Here is a 25,285-nt window from a genome sequence, read left to right as displayed (position 1 = left end):
TTTTTGCTGCTTACAAGAAACACATCTTTCCAACAAAGATGCATACAGACTGAAAGTGAAAGGCTGGAAAAAGATATACCATGCCAACAGAAATGAAAAAAGAGCAGGCGTAACCATCTTAATATCGGACAACATAAACTTTACCACAAAAACTGTTAGGAGAGACAAAGAGGGGCACTATGTAATGATTAAGGGATCCATTCAACAGGAAGATATAACGATTATCAATGTATATGCACCTAATTACAGGGCACCAGTTTATTTAAAAGATTTGTTAAGGGACTTAAAGGGAGACTTAGACCCCAATACAATACTACTGGGGGACTTTCATACTCCACTCTTAGAGATAGACAGATCAACAGGACAGAAGATCAACAAGGAGACAGTAGATTTAAACGACACTATAGCCCAAATGGATCTAACAGATATCAACAGAACTTTTCATCCTACATCTAAGGACTTTACATTCTTCTCAGCAGTACATGGAACCTTCTCTAGGATTGACCACATACTAGGCCATAAAGCAAGTCTCAGCAAATTCAAAAGAATTAGAATCATACCATGCAGCTTCTCAGACCACAAAGGAATGGAATTGGAAATTGGCAACTCAGGAATCCCTGGAGCATATGCAAACACATGGAGATTGAACAACATGCTCCTGAATGAACACTGGGTCATAGAAGAAATTAAAAGAGAAATCAAAAATTTTCTGGAAGTAAATGAGGATAACAGCACAACAAACCAAAACTTATAAGATACATCAAAAGCAGTGTTAAGAGGACAGTTTATAGCAATAGGTGCCTACATCAAGAAATTGGAAAGGCACCAAATAAATGAGCTTTCAAGTCATCTAAGGATCTAGAAAATCTGCAGCAAACCAAACCCAAACCCAGTAGGAGAAGAAAAATAATTAAAATCAGAGAAGAAATCAACAGGATTGAATCCAAAAAAAAACATTACAAAAGATCAGCCAAATGAGGAGCTGGTTTTTTTAAAAAATAAACAAAATTGACATCCCATTGGACCAACTAACTAAAAAAAGAAAAAAAAGACGCAAGTCAATGCAATCAGAGATGAAAAAGGAAACGTAACAACAGATACCACTGAAATAAAAAGAATCATCAGAAATTACTACAAGGACTTGTACGCCAGCAAACAGGAAAATCTATCAGAAATGGACAGATTCCTGGACACATACAACCTACCTTAATTGAGCCAGGAAGACATAGAAAACCTAAACAGACCTATAACTGAGACAGAAACTGAAACAGTAATAAAGGCCCTCCCAACAAAGAAAAGCCCAGGACCAGATGGATTCACCGCTGAATTCTACCAGACATTCAAAGAAGAACTAACTCCAATTCTTCTCAAAGTATTCAGAACAATTGAAAAAGAGGGAATCCTCCCAAATTCTTTCTATGAAGCCAGCATCACCTTAATTCCTAAGCCGGAAAAAGATGCAGCATTGAAAGAGAATTATAGACCAATATCCCTGATGAACATAGATGCAAAAATTCTCAATAAAATTCTGGCCAATAGAATGCAACAACACATCAGAAAGATCATCCACCCAGACCAAGTGGGATTTATCCCTGTTATGCAGGGATGGTTCAACGTTTGCAAATCAATCAATGTGATACACCACATTAACAGACTGCAGAAGAAAAACCATATGATTCTCTCAATAGACGCAGAGAAAGCATTTGATAAAATACAACACCCTTTCATGATGAAAACTCTAAGCAAATTCAGTATAGAAGGAATATTCCTCAATACAATCAAAACAATTTATGAAAAACCCACGGCCAACATCCTATTGAATGGGGGAAAGTTGGAAGCATTTCCGCTGAGATCTGGTACCAGACAGGGATGCCCACTCTCACCACTGCTATTCAATATAGTTCTGGAAGTTTTAGCCAGAGCTACTAGGCAAGAAAAAGAAATTAAAGGGATACAAATCGGGAAGGAAGAACTCAAACTATCCCTCTTTGCAGATGATATGATTCTTTATTTAGGGGGCCCAAAGAACTCTACTAAGAGACTGCTGGAACTCATCGAAGAGTTTGGCAAAGTAGCAGGATATAAAATCAATGCACAAAAATCAACAGCCTTTGTATACACAGGCAATGCCACGGCCGAGGAAGAACTTCTAAGGTCAATCCCATTCACAATAGCTACAAAAACAATCAAATACCTTGGAATAAACTTAACCAAGTACGTTAAAGATCTCTACGATGAAAACTACAAAACCTTAAAGAAGGAAATACAAGAGGATAGCAAAAAGTGGAAAAATCTTCCATGCTCATGGATTGGAAGAATCAATATCATCAAAATGTCTGTTCTCCCAAAAGCAATTTATACATTCAATGCAATACCAATCAAGATACCGAAGACTTCTTCTCAGATCTGGAAAAAATGATGCTGAAATTCATGTGGAGACACAGAAGACCTCGAATAGCCAAAGCAATCTTGGACAAAAAAAAAAACAAAGCTGGAGGCATCACAATACCAGATTTCAGGACATACTACAGGGCAGTTGTTATCAAAACAGCATGGTACTGGTACAGAAACAGATGGATAGACCAATGGAACAGAATAGAATCACCAGAAATAAATCCAAACATTTACAGCCAACTTATATTTGATCAAAGATCCAACCAATCCCTGGAATAAGGAAGTCTTTTCAATAAATGGTGCTGGGAAAATTGGATTTCCACGTGCAGAAGCATGAGGGAAGACCCCTACCTTACACCTTACACAAAAATTCACTCAACATGGATTAAAGACTTAGATCTATGACCCGAAACCATCAAATTATTAGAGAACATTGGAGAAACCCTGCAAGATATAGGTACTGGCAAAGACTTCTTGGAAAAGACCCCAGAAGCACAGGCAGTCAAAGCCAAAATTAACATTTGGGATTACATCAAATTGAGAAGTTTCTGTACTTCAAAAGATATAGTCAGGAAAGTGAAGGGGCAATTGACAGAATGGGAAAAATATTTGCAAACTATGCAACAGATAAAGGAGTAATAACCAGAATCTACAAAGAGATCAAGAAACTCCACCACATCAAAACAAACAATTCACTTGAGAGATGGGCCAAGGACCTCAACAGACATCTTTCCAAAGAGGAAATCCAAATGGACAACAGACACATGAAAAAATGTTCAAGATCTCTGGCAATCAGGGAAATGCAAATCAAAACCACAATGAGGTTTCACCTCACCCCGGTGAGAATGGCTCACATTCAGAAATCTACCAACAATAGATGCTGGAGAGGATGTGGCAAAAAAGGGACACTAACCCACTGTTGGTGGGAATGCAAACTGGTTAAGCTGCTACGGAAGTCAATCTGGAGATTCCTCAGAAACCTGAATATAACCCTCCCATTAAACCCAGCCATCCCACTCCTTGGAATTTACCCAAAGGAAATTAATTTGGCAAACAAAAAAGCCATCTGCACATTAATGATTTTTGCAGCTCAATTCACAATAGCTAAGACCTGGAACCAACCCAAATGCCCATCAACAGTAGACTGGATAAAGAAATTATGGGACATGTACTCCATAGAATACTATACAGCAGTAAGGAACAATGAAACCCAGTCATTTGCAACAAGATGGAGGAATCTGGAAAACATCATGCTGAGTGAATTAAGCCAGTCCCAAAGGGACAAATATCACATGTTCTCCCTGATCAGCGACAACTAACTGAGCACCAAAGGGGAAACCTGTTGAAGTGAAATGGACACTATAAGAAACAATGACCTGATCAGCTTTTGTCCTGACTCTAGATGTACAATGTAATACTTTATCCTTTTTAGTATTTTGTTGTTTTTGTACTAGTACTAGTGGTTGAACTCTGTAATTAACACACAATTATTCTTAGGTGTTTAAATTTTAACTGAAAAATGATCCCTGTTAAATATAAGAGTGGGAATAGGAGAGGGAGGAGATGTACAATTTGGGACATGCTCAATCGGACTTGCCCCAAATGGTGGAGTTAGAAATGTGCCAGGGGATTCCAATACAATCCCATCAAGGTGGCATGTACCAATGCCATCTCACTAGTCCAAGTGATCAATTTCAGTTCACAATTGATGACTCTGATAGGTCTAAGAGTCAAAGGGATCACACAAACAAGACTAGTGTCTGCAAATACTAACTTGACAGAATCAAAGAGGGAGAGAACGATCCAACATGGGAAGCGGGATACACAGCAGACTCGTAGAATGGCAGATGTCCTAAATAGCACTCTGGCCTCAGAATTAAGGCATTCAGATCTGGCTGAAGAGCCCATGCGATATTGTAGGCATGGAAAGCCAAGATACCCTGGAAAAGAAAAAAAAAGACCTAAATGAAAGATCTCTGCGAGTCAGATCCCAGTGGAAAGAATGGGGCCATCAAAGATGGAGGTACCTTTCTCTGAAGGGAGGAGAGAACTTCCACTTTGACTATGACCCTATCGGAATAAGATCAAAGTCGGCGAACTCTATAGGCTTCCTTAGCCTTGGCAACTCATGACTAGAGCCTAGGGAGATTACTGACGCCATAAACAAGAGTGTCAAATTGTTAAGTCAAAAACCGGAGTCACTGTGTACTTACATCTCTTGTGGGATCTGTCCTTAGTGTGTTATCTAATGTGAAGTGATGCTATAACTAGTACTAAAACAGTATTTTTACACTTTGTGTATCTGTGTGGGTGCAAACTGATGAAATCTTTACTTAGTATATACAGAATCGATCTTCTGTATAAAGATAATTGAAAATGAAAAAAAAAAAACACCTGGTGTTAAATTAGAAATTGCATAAAAAATTAGGTGGAGAGTGTGGGAGCCCAAGTTCGGGACACCAGCGGCAGGCTCAACACACCAGCGCTGGAACGCGAGGTGAGCCGAACCTCAACAGCCCGAGACACCAGCGGGCAAGCGGAAAGAGGAGGTTAGAGGGAACGAGGCTTGAAACTCCGTGGGGAAAAGTTCACCAGGCTAACTAGAAGAGAGATAGGAAAAAAATAAAAAAAAGTGACCGATACAGACACGAGTTTCTCTCTCTCCGCTCACCTCTCAAAGCTGAGTAAGACAGAGCAGGCGCCATTTTGGACATACGTCATAAGCAGGGCGACCTCAGGTCTGCACCAGCCCTGAGCCTAGCAGAAAAACCTGACTCTGGGGGGAGGGGTGAAATAACAGGAGATTAGCATCTAACTTCGCAACCCAGTGGAAGACTGCAGGAGAATTGGAGCCCACACTGAGGGCAGCAGAGATTCCCTGTGTGGTCCTTGGGAAAGAGCTTCCAATCTCTGGCTCCTGTGGGTATATCATTTGCCTGCTAACTACCTCCAATTACGTTCAGCTGTGCGGAATTACTTCCCTTTTGAATCAAAAAAAGAAAGAGAGATTTACCACACCTAACCTGGGAGTGTCATCTTTGACACACCCTCAAACCTGAGGAACCAAACACAGCTCTCAGTCCACACTCATCTCAAGCCTCTAAGGCTCCACTGAAAGCAGACAGTCCACTTAATATAGAGCCATAGTGTAACAAGAAAAAACACCACAGTGAAGAAACCAAATATCTCCAACATGCCAAACAACAAACGCAAAAACCAAGCTAACAAGAACAAGGAAGACACTATGATGCCCCCAAATGAAAAAGACACCCCAATTCAAGATTATGAAGATGATGAGATCAAAGAAATGCAAGAAGCGGATCTCAAAAAATTGATAAGAACATTAAGAAGTTCTCAAAAACAAACTCTTGAACTACAGAAATCCTTAATGGACAAGATAGAAAATCTCTCTCGTGAAAGTGAAATATTAAGGAGGAATCAAAATGAAATGAAACAACTAGTGGAACAAGAAAATCTGATAGTGACGAGAAATCATAATGAAATGAAGAATTCAATAGATCAAATGACAAACACATTAGAGAGCCTTAAAAACAGAATGGGCGAAGCAGAAGAGAGAATATCAGACTTAGAAGATAGAGAACAGGAAAGGAAACGGGCAAACCAAAGAAAAGAAGAAGAAATTAGAAATCTAAAAAATATTGTCGGGAATCTACAGGATACTATTAAAAAAACCAACATTCGGGTTCTAGGAGTTCCTGAAGGCATGGAGAGGGAGAAAGGATTAGAAGGCATTTTCAGTGAGATACTAGCAGAAAATTTCCCAGGTTTGGAGAAGGACAGAGGCATCTTAGTAGAGGAAGCTTATAGAACCCCTAATAAACATGACCAAAAGAGATCCTCACCACGACACGACTTAATTAAACTCACCACAGTGAAACAGAAAAAAAAGATCCTAAAATGTGCAAGAGAGAAACGTCAGATTACTCTCAGAGGATCTCCAATTAGACTTACAGCAGACTTCTCATCAGAAACCCTACAAGCTAGAAGGGAATGGCGAGACATAGCCCAGGTACTAAGAGAGAAAAACTGCCAGCCCAGAATACTATATCCTGCAAAGCTCTCATTTGTGAATGAAGGTGAAATTAAGACTTTTCATAGCAAACAGAAACTGAAAGAATTTGTTGCCACTCATCCTGCCCTGCAAAAGATGCTTAAAGATGTGTTACACACAGAAACACAGAAACATGGTCACCAATATGAAAGAAAGTAAAGGAAGGAAACCTCACAGCAAAAGATCACAGGAAGCTCAATTTCTCTTTGACATAGAATTAAACTCTGATGCTCTGTTAAAGCAATGTGTTAAAGTAATCTATTATGTTCTCTTGATGTCTGTTAAATTCTAATTGTTCAAAAACAGCTGTATTTTTATTAAGAGCTATGGGTTATTTAAATATGTGCTTATTTTCAAAGATTCGAATAATCACCTTGTAACAATGATCAAATTTGGTCTATGTTATGTCATGATTTTAAGGAATCTTATTTCAACCAGATATTTTGGATTTTGAGCCTTCTTGGCATTCTTGACAGGCATTCAAAAAATCAAAGTTTCAAACAATCTGGTCTCTAAAATTTCCAGTAAATCCTGGACTTTGGTTTTTCCAGTTTGGGCCCAACTGAAAAAATCAAAGGACCTATGTCTCTCATCTTATAGAGACACCAACTAATCAGTCTATTTGGATTATATTAGAAGGACTGTCAAGATGTGATGTGGTACCAGACTTTAAGTTTCTATAATGGAAAATGCTATTAATACAAATGTTGGAGAATTAAAAAGTCTAATGATCTTGTGTTACTAGACATGATAGTTATCTTAATGAGAAAGCCCCGGAGGCCTAAAGGGTTAAATACTTGTAAAACCCTACAGGTGCTTTCAAAAATACTGTGAAGTAAGCAAGTACCTCTTGTTGGTTGATTGAGGTTACTAAAAAGAAAAAGCAATTCAAATCAATTGGCAATCTACAAAAAGAGTTAAAGATTTTAAAAGCTATTATTAAAATTGCTATATTGGTCTATTATGCTATATTATATGTGTGTACATATTGTATGTCCACATGGGGAAATTTTATTAAGAGTTTTATTTTAAATGGCTTATAGATAAGATTGTCCATAAATTTAAGCTGCTAAAATCAATCAAAGATACATTTTAATTTGAGTGACCTGAATCTGTGTATCATATGTTTTAAACGTGTTGGTAGAAAGAAACTAAAAACATTTTAAATGGTTGTGCTTAAGTTTACTGGTTAAACAAACTACACCATGTTAGATATTTAAGAGGTGTTTTCAAATACATGATTCTTAAAATTTATAGAAGGCATTGGACCTTCTGGTAAATGTTTTCTTAAGTTGTTTTCTAGTGGTTGCAATGGTTTGCTAAGTATTCATGTGATATTGCTATTGTCAGCAAGCGATCTAGGACTTGCTCCCTCATTTCTCTATTCTAAGCCCAACTTGTTCTTTCATTTCTCTATTCTCTTCAAGGTAGGAAACTAATTCTATTATGAAGGAATCTGTAGGATGCACAATTTAATCTTTAGACCTTATAAAAGAGATGGCTAACATTTTTCTGTAATAGCATAGCCAAAATAAGAACTTAAATAATAATCTCATAGCTAGATTCACTTCGCCATCAGCAAAGTATACAGTAAGTAGAAAAAACCTCCCTTTCAGACCAAAGGGAAAGAAAGTTTTATGTTCTCTTGATGTCTGTTAAATTCTAATTGTTCAAAAACAGCTGAATTTTTATTAAGAGCTATGGGTTATTTAAATATGTGCTTATTTTCAAAGATTCGAATAATCACCTTGTAACAATGATCAAATTTGGTCTATGTTATGTCATGATTTTAAGGAATCTTATTTCAACCAGATATTTTGGATTTTGAGCCTTCTTGGCATTCTTGGCAGGCATTCAAAAAATCAAAGTTTCAAACAATCTGGTCTCTAAAATTTCCAGTAAATCCTGGACTTTGGTTTTTCCAGTTTGGGCCCAACTGAAAAAATCAAAGGACCTATGTCTCTCATCTTATAGAGACACCAACTAATCAGTCTATTTGGATTATATTAGAAGGACTGTCAAGATGTGATGTGGTACCAGACTTTAAGTTTCTATAATGGAAAATGCTATTAATACAAATGTTGGAGAATTAAAAAGTCTAATGATCTTGTGTTACTAGACATGATAGTTATCTTAATGAGAAAGCCCTGGAGGCCTAAAGGGTTAAATACTTGTAAAACCCTACAGGTGCTTTCAAAAATACTGTGAAGTAAGCAAGTGCCTCTTGTTGGTTGATGAGTTTATAATTTTAAACATGGCGACTTAAAGTCTTTTGTCATCCACAGTTATATATGATTTGCTGCTCATAAAACTAAAGCGTTGTTGGTTCTGTGTTTAGCTGTCCTCCTATAGGTTCCTATGGACTTTTTCCAGCCACTTCTATTGTATTCAGTACTTTGGGACGGCTCTGTAAACAGATGAAGCCAATAATGTATTAACAGGACCAACTGAGAGAAAGTATGGTTAACTGAGGTTACTAAAAAGAAAAAGCAATTCAAATCAATTGGCAATCTACAAAAAGAGTTAAAGATTTTAAAAGCTATTATTAAAATTGCTATATTGGTCTATTATGCTATATTATATGTGTGTACATATTGTATGTCCACATGGGGAAATTTTATTAAGAGTTTTATTTTAAATGGCTTATAGATAAGATTGTCCATAAATTTAAGCTGCTAAAATCAATCAAAGATACATTTTAATTTGTGGGACCTGAATCTGTGTATCATATGTTTTAGACTTGTTGGTAGAAAGAAACTAAAAACGTTTTAGATGGTTGTGCTTAAGTTTACTGGCTAAACAAACTACACCATGTTAGATATTTAAGAGGTGTTTTCAAATACATGATTCTTAAAATTTATAGAAGGCATTGGACCTTCTGGTAAATGTTTTCTTAAGTTGTTATCTAGTGGTTGAAACGGTTTGCTAAGTATTCATGTGATATTGCTATTGTCAGCAAGCGATCTAGGACTTGCTCCCTCATTTCTCTATTCTAAGCCCAACTTGTTCTTTGCTCCTCTTCCTGTCCAGCTCTCTGCTGTGGCCCAGGAAGGCACTAGAGGATGGCCCAAGTGCTTTGGCCCTGCTCCTGCATGGGAGACCAAGAGGAAGCACCTGGCTCCTGGCTTCGGATCAGCACAGCGCGCTCACCATTGTGGCCATTTGGGGGGTGAATCAACGGAAGGAAGACCTTTCTTTCTGTGTGTCTCTCTCTCACTGTCCAACTCTGCCTGTCAAAAATAATTAATTATCCACAAAAGCAGAAAAAATATATGATTGATATAACCTAAACTTGATTAGCCTATGATTTTGCAATTCAGTACATACAAACTAATTTTGCTTTGGTGAAGTGATATTTCGAAGACATCAAATACAGCAAAAGATTTTTGTCTCATTTTTGCTGTTACCTAGTTGTTTTAGCAGTTACCTAATTTGAAAATAGGAATATTATATTCAGTATTCCTTCCTCGGTCTCTGTCACCGGTATGGTACTTTAATGCACAGTGACAGTGGGAGATAGTAACTAAGCACACTAGGTGATGGTATAAAGTTAGCTTAGATTTACACTTTTGGTGTATAAAGAATTCATAATAATGGATAATGAAATTAAAATTCTAATAAATCAGAAGAAGGCAAAGGTTTACCAGCTCAAACGTATCTTTCTATAGTATAATACTACCGGAGAACTTGTTTGTTCTATAATTTTTTGAAAGACGGAGAGAGAATGTTCTATCCACTGGTTCACTCCCAAAATGCTCCCAACAGCCAGGGCTGGGACAAGCTGAAGCCATGAGGAATTCCATCCAAATCTCCTGCATGAGTGGTCAGAGGCCCAAGCATTTGAGCCATCATCTGCTGCCTCCCAGGAAGCACTAGCAGGAAGTTAGATTGGAAGTGAAGGAGCCAGGACTTGAACCAACAATCCAGTATGGGATGCAGGCTTCCCAAGCATCAGTTTAACCTATTGGAGCACAATGCCTACCCCTCATCCTACAAATATTTACACAGCCAAGTCAATACTAGATGTTAGCAAATAAAATTACAACTGAAATCCTTGAGATTAAAGATTTTATATTCAAGAATAAAGACAGAAAACTCAAAATTATAGTACATTTATTATGAGTATTCCAAGATATTGAAACAGAGGGACACTTCTACATCAGAGGAGAAAAACCATGCTTAATAGATCAAGGATGGAGTATCATAAAAGGTGGTACTGGTACTAAAAGCAATTCACAGAGCAACAGAACAGAAGAGAGGCCAGAAATTATTCAACATACATATAGCCAACTGATTTTTGACAAAAGTGTTCACACCATACAGTGTAGTAAGTATAATCCTTCAACAAATGGTGCTGGAAAAACTGGATGTATTTATGTAGAACAATGAAATTAGATCCATACCTCTCACATATACAAAAAACAACTCAAGATGTCTCCAAGACCTAAATTTAAGACTTGAGATTATGAAGCTGCTGGAATAAAACATAGGAGAAACACTCTAAGACATTGGTATAGGGGGAAACTTCTTGGACAAGACCCTCAAAGCACAGGCTACAAAAGCAAAACTAAACTAATGGTACTATATTAAACTCAGAAGCTTTTGCACAGCAAAGGATATGATCAATAGAAGAGACATCCAATAGAATGTGAAAAATATTCACAAGCCACCTATCCAACAAAGGGCTTAATATCCCAAATTTATCAGCAACTTAAAAAACTCAACAGCAAAAAATATAAACAATCCAATTGAGAAATGTGCAAAGGACTTCAATATATAGTTCTGAAAAGAATATATATAGATGGCCAGCAAATTCATGGGGAAAAGATGCTCAATATCACTAGCCATCAGGGAAATGAAAATCATAACCACAATGACACACCACATCAACCCAGTTATAATGCCTAAAATCCAAAACACAGAGAGTGACAAATGCTAGTGAGGATGAATAGAAAAGGGAACACTTATACACTGCTGGTGCAAATGTAAATTAGTGCAGCCATTTTAGAATGTGCCATGTGATTGATCCATGTGCCATGTGATTGATCCATCAATCCCACTATTCTACTGGGTATATACACAAAAGACTTGAAAACATTGTATCAGATAATGGTACCACCATGTTGGTGGTACTGCTCACAATACCCAAAATTTGGAATCAACCAAGGTGTCCATCATCAGATGAATGGATAAAGAAAATAAGGTATGTACATACAATGGAATATTATTCCACCATTAAAAAGGAAATTCTAATATTTACAGCAAAATGGATGCAACTGGAGGACATCATGTTGAGTGACATAAGCCAGACCCTGAAAGACAAATACTCCATGTTCTTCCTTATATGTGAAAGCCAAAATTTAAAAAACAAACAAAATATAAAGAAATGTCTTTGTGTACCAGTACTGCTGCAAATATAGTTTTGTCAAATTTTGGTTGATACCTTTGTGAAATTGATGGTTAAGAATATTATACTAATATTAGGGACTCAGCACTGTGGTATAGAAGATAAATCCTCCAACTGCAATGCCAGAATCACATATGAGTGCTGGTTCCAGTCCCAGGTGTTCCCACTCCCATCCAGTTCCCAGCTTATGTACCTGGGAAAGCACTAGAAGATAACCTAAGTGCTTGGACCCCTGCACTCATGTGGGAGACCCAGATGAAGCTCCTGGCTCCAACAGGCATTTGAGGAGTGAACCAGAAGATGGTTATACTATTATAGTTTTAATGATCTGTGATTACTTTGAAATTTACTGTATATGGGTGAAATGGTCACTTTTCAATTATTGTTGATAGCCACTGTCTATATTCCCATTAAGTATGGATTTCTTGTTTTTTACTTGTTAAACTTCTTATTCAGTTAAAATTAAGCCTTTTAACTGTAATGTAAATTAGAGATATGTTATCCCAAAATCTAAAAAAAAGAAAGAAAGAAAGAAACGGAGAAGGAAGGAGGTTGGGAGGGAGAGAGAGGGAGGGAAGGATGGAGGAAGGGAATACCATTATGTTCTTAGACTTGTATCTACAAGTTGCATTGACACTATCAAAAATAAAATAAAATAGGCCCTACAGCAGGAGTAGGTGAGTTAATCCTAGGAAAGTGAAATGGAGTGATACAGAAAAATGGTGTAGAAGTTGTTCAAAGCTGAGGACACAGAATAAATAAAAGATTTATGTGTTTAATAACAAATGGTGGAAATTACAATACAAAAGAGGAAAAAGAAAATGGAAATAGCTTAGATGTTAGCTATAGGTTTCTGTTAGATGTTCTCTACCAGGCTGTGGAAATTCCCTTATATTTCTATTCTGATTAGAATTACTATTATGAAGCAATATTGAATATTTTCAAAACAGATACCTTCATTAATTGATATAATTGATCATATAATCTTTCTTCTTTAGATGGTTAATATGTTGGATTATATTGAATTATTTCCCTGATCCCCTATGATGAAAGTAAAACCATGAACTTCAGCCACTTCTTTACTAATATAAACATTTAAAGAAAAGAATTTTTATAAAAACAATTTTAACTAAATCCCAGAAATTCTGATACGTTTTCTTTTAATGATAAATAGCATTTTATATATATTTACTCTAATATATTCAAATAATTTTAGCCTTTTATGTTTTCTCCATATACAGCTAAAATCCATAGCTCTTTTTTATTTGACTGAAGTTTTTTTCTTTCTCTTTTTGTAGTTCATAGTCTGTGATAAGTAACAGTTTCTCAACAGTTTGTGCATGTACTGCCCCATTTACCATGACAGTTTCCATTATAAAATATAAATGAGGATATAAAGTCTCTAGAAAGGATCATTGCATAATAAAATCAGATAAATTGCTAAGGGATCAGCTGCACTGGTCTTTATACTAAAAAACTGAAGATCATCGAACACATTTCTTAGCACGGCAGGAACCATAAGTAAACATTGTTTTCTTTCTTTTTTTAAACTTTTATTTAGTAAATATAATTTTCCAAAGTACAGTTTATGGATTACAATGGCTTTTCCCCCCCATAACTTCCCTCCCACCTGCACCGCTCCCATCTCCCACTCCCTCTCCCATTCCATTCACATCAAGATTCATTTTCAATTATCTTTACAGAAGATCGATTTAGTATATATTAAGTAGATTTCATCAGTTTGCACCCACACAGAACATAAAGTGTAAGATACTGTTTGAGTACTAGTTATAGCATTACTTCACATTGGACAACACATTAAGGACAGAGATCTCACATAAGGAGTAAGTACACAGTGACTCCTGTTGTTGACTTAACAATTTGACACTCTCGTTTATGGCATCAGAAATCTCCCTAGGCTCTAGTCATGAGTTGCCAAGGCTATGGAAGCCTTTTGAGTTTGCCAGCTTCGATCTTATTTAGACAAGGTCATAGTCAAAGTGGAAGTTCTTCCGTTCTTTCTACTGGGATCTCTCTCACAGAGATCTTTCATTTAGGTGTTTTGTTTTGTTTTTTGCCAGAGTGTTTTGGCTTTCCATGCCTATAATACTCTCATGGGCTCTTCAGCCAGATCCAAATGCCTTAAGGGCTGACCCTGAGGCCAGAGTGCTATTTAGGACATCTGCCATTCTACGAGTCTGCTGTGTATCCCGCTTCCCATGTTGGATCATTCTCTCCCTTTTTTATTCTATCAAGTTAGTATTTGCAGACACTAGTCTTGTTTGTATGATCCCTTTGACTCTTAGACCTATCAGTGTGATCAATTGTGAATTGAAACTGATCACTTGGACTAGTGAGATGGCATTAGTACATGCAATCTTGATGGGATTGTATTGGAATCCCCTGGCGCATTTCTAACTCCACCATTTGGGGGCAAGTCCGATTGAGCATGTCCCAAATTGTACATCTCTTCCCTCTCTTATATTTAACAGGGATTACTTTTCAGTTAAATTTCAACTTGTCCTCTCATGATAAAGGAAATGTCACATGCCTGTGATAGCAAAATTACTAACGCCAGGATTTTGATATCTGTATTCCTCTTTTCTAACACTAACCTTATAAAGTACCAAGACATGATTTTAAATAAAAAATGGAGCAGGTGATTGGTACAAAGGTTAAGTCATCACTTGGTTCATTCCATATAGGAAAGACTTCGCTTGAGTCCCAGACCTACTTCTGATCCATTTTCCTGGTAAAACACACCATGAGAGGCAGCAGGGGATGGCAAAGAACTTGGGTCCTTGCTGCTCAAGGTGGGGATTGTTATTGATTGCCAGGCTTCTGGCTTCAGCCTGGCCTAATTCCAGCCGTTGCAAACATTTAGGGAGTCAACCAGCAGATGAAAGATTCTCTCTCACTTCTCTCTCTCTCTCTCTCTGGCTTTAAAATAATTTTTAAAAAAACTTTTAAAAACTTACTGGGATTTACCAATCCCAGTACTGATTCTAGCAACATATTTGGATTTACAGTTATGTGCTAGAGATTTCATGATACACTGAGCACTGACTGCATTTTGCAGTTAACTATCCCAACTATGCAAATGAAGCTGTAACTAACATCTATAATTAGAAGGGATCTTGCTGTAAATCATTTGACATGAATAAGCATCCTCATTGCACTTCAGGAATGGCTTTTTAATTAACAAGGTCTAATAATTTTAAAGGTTTAATGGCCAATTATACTAAAATCAATGATAACACCAAAATGATTCAACATAATTTATTATTTATTCTGAGATGTGATTTCTAATTATAATGAAGGCAGAATCATGATTGAGGTTCTACCCTTATCAATACACCATTTTCATTACAAAGTGAATCAACTCACTGCCTAATGCTATGCAATTTAACTAGTGTGTAGCAGAACGTGGGAAAGAATTTACATTCATTAAATATCATTAATATCAGAATTTTTATATGTTACTAATCTAATATATATTTTTGTGGTTTTGTTTTTGTTTTTGTTTTTGTTTTTGTTTTGACAGGCAGAGTGGACAGTGAGAGAGAGAGACAGAGAGAAAGGTCTTCCTTTGCCGTTGGTTCACCCTCCAATGGCCGCCACAGTAGGTGCGCTGCAGCCGGCACACCGCACTGATCCGATGGCAGGAGCCAGGCACTTCTCCTGGTCTCCCATGGGGTGCAGGGCCCAAGCACTTGGGCCATCCTCCACTGCACTCCCTGGCCACAGCAGAGAGCTGGCCTGGAAGAGGGGCAACCGGGACAGGATCAGTGCCCCGACCGGGACTAGAACCCGGTGTGCCGGCACCACAAGACGGAGGATTAGCCTAGTGAGCCGCAGTGCTGGCTAATGTATATTTAAATAGCATTATTGAGACAGATATTATAATCCACATTTTAAAACATAAGGATATGTTTAGTAGCTTCTCCAAAGTTACAAAGGTAAATGGAAAAAGTAGGTTAAACTTGGATTTAAAAACCTTTAATATATTTTACATGGTATCATTTTCTCTTTTTTAATAACATAATAAGTATATATTACTATTAATTCAGTGCCAAAAACTAGTATTTAAACTTCCATATCCATTCTTGAACCTTGATAACTAATAAACACATATTTCATGTTTTCATTTGTATTAGAGGTGAGTTTATCTGTGAAAGACATTTATTTTGTTTTAAAAATTATGTTGTGGGTCAGCACTGTGGCATAGCGGATAAAGCCTCCACCTGCAGTACTGGCATCCCACATGAGCACCAGTTCGAGTCCCCACTGCTTCACTTCCAATCCAGTTCTCTGCTATGGCTTGGGAAAGCAGTAGAAGATGGCCCAGGTCCTTGGGCCCCTGCACCTGCATGGGAGTCCTGGCTCCTGACTTTTGAATTGGCCCAGCTCCAGCCACTGTGGCCATTTGGGGAGTGAACCAGCAGATGTAAGACCTCTCTCTCTGCCTCTGCTTCTCTGTAACTCTGCCTATAAAATAAATAAATAAAAATATTTTTAAAAAGTAATGTCAAGGGTTTCTGATATACAAATAATTTATAAAGGAAAAATATTTGTTAACATCTACCCATCTGCTTCTATTGCAACTACTACCTGTCTTCAGTGCACCCAGGAAACCTGTTCTGATCATTGTCTGAACAAGGGGCTCAATATGGCTTCCTTGAGGCCCACAGCACTCTTGTGATCCCCTGAAATCTCTGCATTCTTTTTGCTCTTCCATTCACTACCGAGCCAGTTCATTAGCTTGTTCTATAGGCAAACAAAGATTTTTGAAACACATAGACATGGTACACAATGAACAACAGCATACCCTTTTGTTCTGCTTGAAACTCAAGAGCAGAACTTAGTTGCAGTTCTTAGCTTAGAATAGCCAATGCCTTTGTTGTTTCTTTCCTTAAACACTCTCTTATCTCTTTCTTCATAATTTTAGTTGAATGAACCAAATTATGAACAAGGGCCCTCATTTCTTCTAGACATTTCATTTGGAAGGTTTGTATTATAAAACCAAACTGCCAGGTGGGGTGGTTTTGTGGCACACAGATAAAGCTGCTGCCTGTGCCAATATCCCCTACAGATGCCAGTCTGAGTCTGGCTGCTCCACTTCTGATCCAGCTCCCTGCTAATACACCTGGGAAATGCACTTGGCCCACCCCTGCCTCCCATGTGGGAGACCGAGATAAAATTCCAGGCTCATGGACGAGCCCTAGTTGTTGCAGGCATTTGGGGAGTGAACCAGCAGATAGAAATCAATCTCTCTCTCTCCTCTCCCTTTCTCTCTCTCTCTAACTCTGACTTTCAAATAAATAAATGAATCTTCAAAAGAAAAAAGCCAAATCCCCAGAATTCTTAATTGTTGATACTATTGACATAGCAGAATAAATATTCTGTCTTATGACATCTGTCCCTCAATTTATCTTGCACAACATGATTGTCTTAGTAATAAACAAGTAAATAAAATACTCATAGTTTATTTTGCCCCTCAGAGGAACTAAGATAATGTCAATAAAATCATACCTGAACCAGTGAGGCAATAAAGAAGTGGCTGGGCAATAAACATTATAAGAAAATATTCACTTCCAAACACATACAAAATACAAGCACAAAGTATCAGTTGGGGAAATCCAATCTCTCTAAAAGACTAAGGTCACCTAATGTGGGCTCTGTGAAAAGCCTCACATTTTATTTTAAGCTGATTTATCGTCCTATCAAGTAAAACTCCACAGCCCATGTACAAATGCAATCAGCTCACTTAAACTGTCTCAAAATATTTTAAAATGAAAATAATTGTTCAGAAATATGATCTAGAAATGAAAATAGCAAGGCAAACTAAAAACACTAGTTCTAATATTTTCAACAAGTCTGAGTAGATCTAAAAAGAAAGCTGCCAAAGGCTCAAGAGAAAATGGCAACATTAACCATTTGCCTAATAACTCCCGGGATGGTGGGGACTAATTACAAACTAGCCACTCCATATTTGTAGGAAATGAATACATGGTTGCTGTAATTAGAGGGCAGATAATTTAGGCATCCTCATTTAGAAGCTATTGCCTTCACTATTTAAAAATGTGTCAAGAAGCCATTTTAACCAAGTCACACATGTTGAAGGGTGGTAACTATCAGAAAATTTAGATCTTGGACCTTTTATTTATAACAAGAAAGAGAAGAGATCTGGGGATCCTGCCTCTTTCTCAACTTCACTCTTCAGAATTCCTTATCTAATCTCAATATACTATTGGTGTAAATTAACAGACAAGCACTATGCTAGGCACTACAACAGATATAAAAGGAAAGACACTTGTTCTGTAATTTGCTTTCATGGATTTCATGGTTTCTAAGTGTGGGGGAAGGGAATGAGAAGAAAAGGAAACCAACATTTATCTCTAGTAAGAAGTAGTACTGAATAGTAGTTAAAAATATTAGACCTTAATTCAGAACTCTTTAGGATCAAACCACAGGGCTGCCACTTACTAGCTCTGTGGTCTCAAGTAAATTAATTGTGCCACAGTTTCCTTGCCTATATGTTGCATGTAATAATAGCACTACTCAACCACCCAAGGTTTAATAAAAGCAATAAACACAGGAAGCCTTCAATAATCAATTTTAACTGTTAGCATTAGATACTACATGTCTTATAACATATTAAGTTCTTTTGTATATATTCAATTTGACTTTCATGTCACTCATTATGTTACCTTACCATATAATAGAAAAATTAACATGCAAAAAATTCAAATCATTATTGATTACTAAATAGTAAATGGTGATGTTCAATTGGAACTCAGGTAATTGTAAAACTCATTCTTTCCTTCACATGTGCCTGCTGACTTATCAATACCTATAAAGCATTTTACTAGATACCATAATACTCTGGTTTCTCTTCAGATCGTATAAATCTTTCATCTTTTACTAGATACCATTTTTAATAAATTTTAAAAGGGCTACAGGAATACAATCACTAGTTCTATACTATACTAGTATGTGTGAGTGTGTGACTGGGTGTGCGTGTGTATAGAAAGCCCAAGTTGAAGGCCCAGGAAAGCTGATGCTTCTGATCAAGTCTGAAGACCCAAGAATCAGAAACAGTGACACAGGCTCAAGACCCAAGAAGAACCAATGTTCAGTGTTCAAGTCCAAAGATAGGAAAAGAGCAATGCTGTTTGAGCTGTCAGGTGGCAGTTCCCTCTTAACTTTTTGTTCTATCTGGATTTTCAATTGACTGAATGAAGTCCATCCATGCCAATGAGGACAATCTGTTGTACTTAGTATACCAATTCAGATGTTTACCACACCAGAAATACCATCCAATTCACACCCAGAATAATGTTTGACCAAATGTCTGGGCAATTTGTGGCGCAGCCAAGTTGACATGTAAAATTACCCATTACTTTCAAAAAAAAATCCAATAGTGCTTTACAACATGATTTAATAAGTACTTCACCTTCAACTTAACACAGACCTAGTTAACTCATGTCCTAATTAACTATCCTGAAAGACTACAAATTAATTTGATCTTCTTTTGTCTACATTGATCTTGTTCCCCTCATGTAATCAAAAATGCCATTTTAGGGTAATTATAACCTGCCATACAAATACACTCAGAAAACTGAGTTTTCAAAGTTTTCTTACAGCAAGAAAAAATGTACAACACGTCTTGCCATATAAGATCACTGATACAGCAGAACACTCTACGTTCATTACAGGACAGGACTGATGCCCACATTCAGATTTACTCCTATATCTGGCAGTTGATTCAGATTTTGTACCACTTGTCTACTCCTCCATTCCACAATCTTCCCACCTGTATACCCTAAAGACCACAAAGTCTGACATGCCCTGCTCCTGAATTCATTCACTTATTTGTTCAATACATATTTCTGTCTTCCGTGTTCCTGACACTGTTCCAGTCTGTGGGGAGGCAGCAATGAATAAAACAAAGTCCATGCCTATGTGGAGATTTAGTTTCTAGTGGGAAAAGAGATGCAATAAAACGATAAAATATATAAACAAATTAATGACTCTGGTTTTCACCTAAATGAATTTGAAGACATTTGATGTTTCAGAGAAGAAACTACTATAATCTTACTTAAGTCTTGAAAGCACAAGAACAACATACAGAAAATATAAAATAAGAAATAAGATGGAAGAAATTGTGTCCTACTGTATCCACAATAATAATAATTTAAACGGATTAAATTTATCAATTCACAAAGTCTCAGATTACAAAAAAAATAGAAAATAGCTAATAGTACATTACAAGTCATATACAAGAAATTCTATTGTGACAAAATGGCTTAGACATTTTTAAAGACTGGGTATAAAACAATTTCTTTTTTTTTTTTTTGACAGGCAGAGTTAGACATTGAGAGAGAGACAGAGAGAAAGGTCTTCCTTTTGCAGTTGGTTCACCCCATAAATGGCCACCATGGCCGGCTTGCTACGCAGCTCCAAAGCCAGGATCCAGGTGCTTCCTCCTGGTCTCCCATGCGAGTGCAGGGCCCAAGCACTTGGGCCATCCTCCACTGCACTCCCGGGCCACAGCAGAGAGCTGGACTGGAAGAGGAGCAACTGGGACAAAATCTGGCACCCCAACTGGGACTAGAACCCAGGATGCTGGTGCCACAGGCAGAGGATTAGCCAAGTGAGCCACGGTGCCAGCCTAAAACAATTTCTTCAAACTATCATAGAAATATTCCTTCAGCAATATTAATATCTCACAAAATGTAAGGAAGGCCAAAAATGGGACAAAGGAGTATTGTATACTGATAAAAATGAATAGAGCAAGATGATAGATCCCTATTGACATCATTGCACCAAAGAGGGGAGCATCAAAATATTTTAGGCAGTAACTGACACAGCTACCAAAAGAAATAAAATTTAATAAAGTAATTAGAGATTTTAATACAGCAACCCCAGAAACTGATAGAAGAGACAAAAACAGATAGCAAGAATTTGAAGATTATTATAAATACACTAATGTAAATACACACAGAGAAGGGAAAAAAATCTATATTTAACAAAACGAAGCACTCAGAACATTTGTAAGAGTAGACCATATGCCAAAATAGAAAAAGAACCAACAATAAAGTAAAAAATGTAAATATTATGTAGGCTATCTACATTAGCCATAATACCATAAAATTTGAAAACAAACAAGAGCTAAAAATGTATATTTTAGAAAAGATAAATGCATATTTCTTAAAAAAAGATGGCATATAATAATGTTTTTATTTTTAGTGATTATGAAAATAATATTTGGAGGATATAGCTAAAAACAGTAAGAATGTGTTATCCCAAAGAATCAATTTTCACCCTTTTGAAGGTGATATCACCCCTGTCGAGAATGCATGCTCTAGACCTATTTTCTAATTTGCAGGAACTGCGGGATACACAGGGACAGATTAAGGTAAACCACAGGGATGTAATCAGGAAAGCCAGAAAAAAATTTATTAATGGAAGTACAATAAGAACACATTTTTAAATATTTACCTAAAGGGAAGAAAACCTAACAAGGTGGATAGGACAGGGATAGGAGCCAAATTTATCTTAAAACATCTTGTTCTACTAGTTGTTTCATTTCATTTTGATTCCTCCTTAATATTTCATTTTCATGAGAGATTTTCTATCTTGTCCATTAAGGATTTCTGTATTCAAGAATTTGTTTTTGAGAACATCTTATTGTTCTTATCAATTTTTTGAGATCTGTTTCTTGCATTTGCTCTATCTTTTCATCTTCATAATCTTGAATTGGGGTGTCTTGTTCATTTGAGGGCATCATAGTGTCTTCCTTGTTCTTGTTACCTCAGTTTCTGCGTTTGCTTGACATTGTGGAGATATTCTTTGGTTTCTTCGCTGTGCTGCTTCTTCTCCTTATACTATGACTCTAGATTAAGTAGACTGTCTGCTTTTGATGGATCCTTAGACGCTGTGATGGGTGTGGCCACAGAGCTCTGTTTGGTTCTTCAGGGTTAAGGGTGTGCCAAAGGTGACTCACCCAGATTGTTCTCTCGCTCGCTCACTCTTTCTCTGTTTTGTTTTGTTTTTGGCTCAGTTGGGAAGTAATTCCGCACAGCTAGGTGGAATTGAGGGTAGTTGATGTATGAAATCTGCCCCTGTGGGTATTCGTCTGCTCTACCCCTGGTACCCTCAGTGTGGTCTCAAATTTCTCCACAGTCTCTCACCGGGTTGCCAAGGTTACCGAGCTTGTGTACTTGGTGAGTTCTCTCGCCCCTCCTCAGATTTTCACAGTCTCAGTTCATTAGCTCCACACTTTCACTAGGTCCTAACCTCCTGTTATTTCTCCCCCACCAGAGTCAGGTTTTTCTGCTTGGCTGATGGCATGTGCGGCTTTACAAACATAAAATGGAGCTTGCTCTTTGTCTTGCTCGGCTTTGTAAGGTGATAGAGAGAGAGGCTAGTGTCCGTGCCGGTTCCCCTTATTTATTCATTATTTTCTCTCCTCCAGTCAGCCTGGTGAACTTTCCCCAGTGGGACTTCAGGCCTCCTTCCCTCTAGGCTATTTCTGCCTTTCCCCGCCAATGTCTTGGGTTACTGAGGTTTTTGTCTCACCTCCCCTTCCAGCGCTGGCGCGCAGACTGCGACTGGGCTGCCACGTGGTGGGCGACCTTGCCCTCCCTGTAGGTCCTCCGTGTCACATCTACTAGATCCAGAAGAGTTTCCTCTGCAATGTTATCGTGAGCCTTATCCTGAGGCTGCAGTAACTCCACTTTTATTAAACTATCTTTTCCCGGACTATCAGTGCATGCCCTCACTATTCTGCCATCTTGGCAATTAGTAGAACATGAAACTGTGATAGTGACGAGAAACCATAATGAAATTAAGAACTCAATAGGTCAAATGACAAACACATTAGAGAGCCTTAAAAACAGAAAGGGTGAAGCAGAAGAGAGAATATCAGACTTAGAAGACAGAGAACAGGAAAGGAAACAGTCAAATCAAAGAAAAGAAGAAGAAATCAGAAATCTAAAAAATACTGTCAGGAATCTACAGGATACTCTTAAAAAAACCAACATTTGGGTTCTAGGAGTTCCTGAAGGCATGGAGAGGGAGAAAGGATTAGAAGGCCTTTTTAGTGAGATACTAGCAGAAAATTTCCCAGGTTTGGAGAAGGACAGAGACATACTAGTACAGGAAGCTCATAGAACCCCTAATAAACATGACCAAAAGAGATCCTCACCACGACACGACGTAATTAAACTCACCACAGTGAAACACAAAGAAAAGATCCTAAAATGTGCAAGAGAGAAACGCCAGATTACTCTCAGAGGATCTCCAATTAGACTCACAGCTGACTTCTCATCAGAAACCCTACAAGCTAGAAGGGAATGGCGAGATATAGCCCAGGTACTAAGAGAGAAAAACTGCCAGTCCAGAATATTATATTCTGCAAAGCTCTCATTTGTGAATGAAGGTGAAATAAAGACCTTTCACAGCAAACAGAAATTGAAAGAACTTGTCGCCACTCGTCCAGCCCTGCAAAAGATGCATAATATGTGTTACACACAGAACACAGAAACACGGTCACCAATATGAAAGAAGGTAAAGGAAGGAAACCTCACAGCAAAAGATCACAGGAGTCTCAAACCATATATTAGAAAATATCTTTGGCAAATGGCAGGGCAAAGTTACTCCTTATCAATAGTCACATTGAACGTTAATGGCCTGAACTGTCCTGTTATAAGACACAGATTGGCTGAATGGGTTAAGGAACAAAACCCATCTTTTTGCTGCTTACAAGAAACACATCTTTCCAACAAAGATGCATACAGACTGAAAGTGAAAGGCTGGAAAAAGATATACCATGCCAACAGAAATGAAAAAAGAGCAGGCGTAACCATCTTAATATCGGACAACATAAACTTTACCACAAAAACTGTTAGGAGAGACAAAGAGGGGCACTATGTAATGATTAAGGGATCCATTCAACAGGAAGATATAACGATTATCAATGTATATGCACCTAATTACAGGGCACCAGTTTATTTAAAAGATTTGTTAAGGGACTTAAAGGGAGACTTAGACCCCAATACAATACTACTGGGGGACTTTCATACTCCACTCTCAGAGACAGACAGATCAACAGGACAGAAGATCAACAAGCAGACAGTAGATTTAAACAACACTATAGCCCAAATGGATCTAACAGATATCTACAGAACTTTTCATCCTACACATAAAGAATTTACATTCTTCTCAGCAGTACATGGAACCTTCTCTAGGATTGACCAAATCCTAGAGAAGTCTCAGCAAATTCAAAAGAATTAGAATCATATGATGCAGCTTCTCAGACCACAAAGGAATGAAGTTGGAAATTAGCAACTCAGGAATCCCTGGAGCATATGCAAACACATGGAGATTGAACAACATGCTCCTGAATGAACAATGGGTCATAGAAGAAATTAAAAGAGAAATCAAAAACTTTCTGGAAGTAAATGAGGATAACAGCACAACAAACCAAAACTTATAAGATACAGCAAAAGCAGTGTTAAGAGGACAGTTTATAGCAATAGGTGCCTACATCAAGAAATTGGAAAGGCACCAAATAAATGAGCTTTCAATTCATCTAAGGATCTAGAAAATCTGCAGTAAACCATACCCAACCCCAGTAGGAGAAGAAAAATAATTAAAATCAGAGAAGAAATCAACAGGATTGAATCAAAAAAAAAAAATTACAAAAGATCAGCCAAATGAGGAGCTGGTTTTTTGAAAAAATAAACAAAATTGACATCCCATTGGACCAACTAACTAAAAAAAAGAAAAAAAAAAAGACGCAAATCAATACAATCAGAGATGAAAAAGGAAACGTAACAACAGATACCACTGAAATAAAAAGAATCATCAGAAATTACTACAAGGACTTGTACGCCAGCAAACAGGGAAATCTATCAGAAATGGACAGATTCCTGGACACATACAACCTACCTTAATTGAGCCAGGAAGACATAGAAAACCTAAACAGACCTATAACTGAGACAGAAACTGAAACAGTAATAAAGGCCCTCCCAACAAAGAAAAGCCCAGGACCAGATGGATTCACCGCTGAATTCTACCAGACATTCAAAGAAGAACTAACTCCAATTCTTCTCAAAGTATTCAGAACAATTGAAAAAGAGGGAATCCTCCCAAATTCTTTCTATGAAGCCAGCATCACCTTAATTCCTAAGCCGGAAAAAGATGCAGCATTGAAAGAGAATTATAGACCAATATCCCTGATGAACATAGATGCAAAAATTCTCAATAAAATTCTGGCCAATAGAATGCAACAACACATCAGAAAGATCATCCACCCAGACCAAGTGGGATTTATCCCTGTTATGCAGGGATGGTTCAACGTTTGCAAATCAATCAATGTGATACACCACATTAACAGACTGCAG

The sequence above is a fragment of the Lepus europaeus genome, chromosome 7 (assembly GCF_033115175.1).
Source record: "Lepus europaeus isolate LE1 chromosome 7, mLepTim1.pri, whole genome shotgun sequence".
NCBI classification, from domain to species: domain Eukaryota; kingdom Metazoa; phylum Chordata; class Mammalia; order Lagomorpha; family Leporidae; genus Lepus; species Lepus europaeus.
This window is presented reverse-complemented; position numbering follows the sequence as displayed.